Source organism: Sinocyclocheilus anshuiensis, unplaced genomic scaffold (genome assembly GCF_001515605.1).
Source record: "Sinocyclocheilus anshuiensis isolate Anshui unplaced genomic scaffold, SAMN03320099.WGS_v1.1 scaffold583, whole genome shotgun sequence".
Lineage (NCBI taxonomy): Eukaryota > Metazoa > Chordata > Actinopteri > Cypriniformes > Cyprinidae > Sinocyclocheilus > Sinocyclocheilus anshuiensis.
In genome coordinates, this window is record NW_015551025.1 from 208,125 (window position 1) to 213,673 (window position 5,549).

Consider the following 5,549-nt stretch of genomic DNA (forward strand, 5'->3'; position numbering starts at 1 on the left):
TTTTATAAAGAATATCTCTTTGGATTTGAGACTTTAGTCTTTGCAACTTTACAGATCTTCTTTATGCACCAAGAGCTTGTAACACTCCAAAGAGAAAGGAAAAATTGAAATCGCATCATATGACCCCTTTAAATATATTGAATTAATAAATTTTTATAAAAATCTTTTGCTACTGGCAAGCCTCATATTTTTTACTACACATTGTCACGTAAACAACTTTCTAGTTAGCAACGAAAAGTCTCACAGTTATATATGTATTAGATTCACTAAAATGACCGGTTCATAAGAATCATTACTGTACTTACTGTACTGTGAATTTGGACATAATTCTTTTGTCACATGCTGTTTTTCACCTACTATATAGTAGGGAAATCTGCAGTTTCGAATGCAGCCATTGTTTTGGAAACTGCACTTATTGCGCTTTGTCTATGATTCACTAAAAGATCCGACTCAGAAGAGTCATTCATTTGGGAATCGGACTGCACCTATTGCGCATTGTCTATGATTCACTAAAAGATCCGACTAAAAAGAGTCATTCATTTGGGAATCGGACTGCATTGGTTGTGCTTTATGTTTATGGTTTATGAAGATCAGGCTCATAAGAGTCATTTGTTTGTGAATCATCTGTTATCACATGGCTGAACTCAAATTAATTCTGTATTTGTGGTCGACCATCTCAGCAGGGGGTTTGGGAAGCAGTACAGCATCAGTCTGGGGGGTTAACAAGTCAATGGCTCTCAGTTTCATGCCCTCATTCTTAAACAGAAATCGTTCAAGCATTTCTACAGCTTCATTCCTGAATGTAGTGAACGATATGATGGCATGCAGTCAGGGCACCCAGGAGGGCAGTTTTTGAGCCCCCCATGGGCTGCTGACAATGTGTCATGGCTGGTGAGAGTGAGTGAGTGAGTGAGTGAGTGAGGGGCAGGAGGTTGAGTATGCGCTGGTACTGTGTTGAAATGCAGATGGGCCAAGACTCAGAGAGAGGGGTCGAGAGGGGGGCCGAGGTGGAAAGGTCAATCCGATGCGCCTCTCCATGCTTGGTTAATGTGCTGGCTGAGGAAAGGAGATGTGCAGATGAATTAATTAGCGGAGGAGCAGAGAACCGTGGAGACGGAGAGGCAAAGGGGCAAAAGGCAGAGTCCACTCTGAAAAAGGGGGGCCGGTGTGGGCCCACCAGCACCATAGTGACAACATCAAACAAAACAAGACTGTCCAAATGTTCTCACTTTGATAAGATCCGATCAATGCTTTCTCACTTTAGGTTTTGTCGTGCAAACACCGATCTGTTTTAAGCACTTCTTTGGTTTTACTTGACAGCACATTAAGAGTAAAGAATTAAATGAGTCCATGTGTGATGATGGTGAAAGGAACGAAGGTGTTTCGAGATGTCAGGACAGACGCCATGGTTGATTGAGTGTGAAGCTTTTCTCTTTACTCACGAAATAATGGATAACTTTGGGTTTAACATTAGGTGGCATTTTGCCAGGTATCTGCACAAGATTGAGATCTCAGGGGGGCATCGAAAGAACGTGCCAAACAGATACACTCAACACAGACATCTTGACACTGGTAATGCAACCTGGTTGTGTTGTCTGATATCAAATGTAATTTTTTTGGTCAACTAAAAAGTAAATGGGAGATTTCATAGTCCCTCTAAATGCATAGATTTGTCTCTAAGGTCAAAAAAAAAAAATTCACAATTTAGATATGTTGTTTGACTCTCCAGATTTTTATAGAGATTCGGGAAAGATCTGTGGTATCTTGGCAAATTTAGTCAAACATCTCAATATCTAGACTATCTGACCAGCTTTCCCTGTTAATTTTGTAGTTCTGTACTTTTACTGTATGTGAACAATCTGTGTCTCATTTTTTGTCAACAAATTGCATCTCATTTCTGTCTATTTTTAGGTGTTTTTAGGATAAACATCTGGGACTTAAAGTTGATACTTAATGGATTTTTCTTTCTTTCTTTCTTTCTTTCTTTCTTTCTTTCTTTCTTTCTTTCTTTCTTTCTTTTTTTGATGCCACAAACTTCCTAATATGACGATTCACTTGTGATGGCAAAACTGGGCTTTCTATTTCTAAAATATATAGGCAGTTTTATATGCATGAAGATATTTACATTGTGAAAAATATATAAAAATAGAATATTTTTACTAATATTTACTTTATTTATTTAGCTTTTTCTGCTCACCATTAAGTGTGGTGTAAATTAACTTTCAATAATTAATTAATTAATTCATTCATTTAATTTTAATTTATTCCTTTATTTTAATTAATTTATTTAAAGGGGTCATATGATGCGATTTCAAGTTTTCCTTTCTCTTTGGAATGTTGGGTCAGCTGGCCAATCAGAGCAGACTGCGCTTGTCAGAAGGAGGGACTTTGTAGAAAACGAAGCGTTTGAGAGAGGCGGGGCATAGAGGACCTATAATAATGTACAGTATTTGAAAAATAATGTGTTTTTTTAAACATTAAAGCATGTCAACATATTCTGTTACACCAAATACACAAAATAATGATCTTTAAAAAGGCATCATATGACCCCTTTAATGTTATTATTTTAAATACAGTATTATTTACTTAAATACATTTTTATCAATATGTATTTCAATTTGGTAAATTATTATTATTACATTTTTTTACATTATTTTTCTACTATTTAACTTTTAGAAGAAACCACGTTCAGTAAAAAAATATGTCCTGTTAACCACCACCTTAACTTTCCTCACATGAAGTTTTATACCATAAACTGTGTTTCAGTCTGAATACTGCTGTGGATAGTTTACAGTGAAGTGCGTAAAACAATACCTCTATTTAGATCTGTCTAACACAGGCCGCATCAACATCGATCAGTGCCTGAGCTCGAGGGAAATGTGCTGATTCCTCACCTTATCTGTTATTCATTAACAGCCGGCCAAAAAAATTAAATAAAGAGGAAATAGATAACCTGCTACTGCTGCCGTCAGAACAGGATGACAATTTGCTGACAGAAAAAAAATGTAATAAAAAATGTACGTTTTGGCTTACCTGCGCAGTTAATAGCTGCAATAAGAATCAACCCACGAGCCCCTGTTTAGGATCAGCAGGTTTATATCATGATGACAGAAAAAAAATGCAAACATTTGTGCATAAATTAAATGGAAAACCAAACCAAAGTCTGCACCGCAGATTCCAAATATTCGATTTAGAGTGATAGGAATACAAACAATGGTTATTTCTTTGGAAAAATCATATGATATTTGATTGTTGTCTAATATGTTTAAGGTGGGAAGAACTAAGAGGCGGTGTAAAAATGCTGAGTGTCCTTAAACAGATCTTGAAGGTGAAAAGACATAAAATTTGCATGCTGCATACAAAATATCGCTGTCTTTTACATTGTCATAAAAGTAGGCTATGACATTATTGCCTATAAACGACAGAAGACTGTATAACTGCTGGTTCAGTACCCTTTGTTGGAGGAGGCAGTAAAAGCATCTTTCTGAACTTTTCATGAAGTATTATATTTACTTGTGAAACCTGCCAGGCTTCAGACTTAGACTTCTCACAGCCAGATGAATTATTTGATTGAAATAAATAGACATAAATAAACAGATTAAACAGTCTTGATTAAAATCTGATCCTGTAAAGCAGCAGCTTTATAGTTGTATCTTCTAATCACATGATTTTTGGAGCTTGTCTGTATAGATTACATTAACACTTAAGAAATGAAGTAATAAATCAGATCATTTTTAATTAGCGTCTCCCTCAAATGAGCCTAATTGAAACGTCCCGAAGCATATTTCTGTGAAAACTCTGTGTCTGCTTTGCAGGTTTTTGCTTTGCAGGTTCCAGTTCTCATGGCCGCTGATGGCCGTCCTGCATGCCGTTGCATTAATGAGGCAGCTCCAAACCTAGCCTTAATCACAGAGGAAACCATGCAGGTAATTGCCTTTGAATGTTTAATTGTGTGTGTATGTTGGGTGGCTGCTGGGTGGTGGGGACATTGAGTGAATTCGGGCAGGTGGATCAAAAGCACAAGGACCTGATTTCAGTATTTCTCTGGAAATACCTAAAGATCCAGTTGAAGGAAAAATTAGGCCTGAAATTAGGATAGGATAAAGATGAATCTAATAATTTGTCCCGCTGTATCTGGGCTACAGACAGAATGATTCCTCACATCATGTGGCAAATAGTCTTTAAATAACTCTTTTGTCTTCATTATATCAGGACAGTTTTATTACCCTGAGATTTGTGCCCCTAAAATATCAATAAATAAAAACATGATCATCATATATGGTGCATTCAAGCCATTATACTGCATGTGTGAATTGCATTTTTAATGCATTTTGTATAAATTGAAACATGCCAGGGTTGTTACTAAAACTACACTGTAAAAAATGATGTTTCGAAATTATTATAAAACAAAGATTATTGTAATATGTTTTATAAAAAAAATAACATTTCAGTGTTTCAGTTGAAAATTGTTTCTACACCAACTTTTTCCCCCAGTGTATTAGAATAGGTATTTGAAATAAATCTGAAATAAAATAAATATAAATATTAGAAGAATAATGTCAACTTAAAAAGTTGTTAAAAGTTGGAGTATGTTTTATTGAAAAGAAAAAAACTCTTCAGTCTTTACTTTCACATTTCATATTAACTTTCACATAAAACTTCACATTTAATTGATCGTCAATTATTTGTAATTATTTGTGAAATTTCCAAGCAATTTTTGAGTGAAAGTTGTTTCTACACCAATTTTTTCCCAGTGTAGCTAAAATAAATAAGTTTAAGATGCAGTACTAAAATTACTAAAACTAAATCCTAAATACTGTATAGAAATATCTACTTTAAATAAAAAGTCCAAAAACTAATAAAACTGACAAAATCGCATAACATAATTACTGAAATATAAACTAAAATTAAAATACAAAAACTGAAAATATATACAAATAATAATAATAATAAATATTGTAATAGTATATAAATAATACTAAAATAACACTGAGATACAGACTTAAAAATATCATCGTCCCAAAAATATTGTTGTTCTTTTGTTTAACAAAATAAATATAATATATGAAAAAAAAGTACAGCATCATATAAAAGCAATAAACAAAACCCTTTCCCACCCTTTTCTACTATTTGCTTATTTTCTGTTGTTAATAGGTTTTTTTTCTCTGAACTCTAGGTGGCACTAGTGAGTGAAACTTGAACTGATTCACACAACAGGCCAGTGTGTAAAAAGCACTGAAACCCCATCAGACTACCGAAACTTTTAAAACAGCTGCTGAACATGCAAATCACTACCAAACGCAGCACACCGGAAACACTAATGACTGACTAACACACACATGCAGTCTTGTGGCAGGTAACGTTACGGAAGCGGCCTTCTTACGTCTGGAATGTCGAGGAGTGGCAGGCTGTTGGCAGACTAAACATATCTCTTTTTCTTTCAGTTTGAGTTTCATTTATGACACACACAAACCTGATTCATACTACCATCCTCAATTCAACAACCAAAGAATTTAGTGGAAGCTGTAAGTGGATAATGTCACAATCTG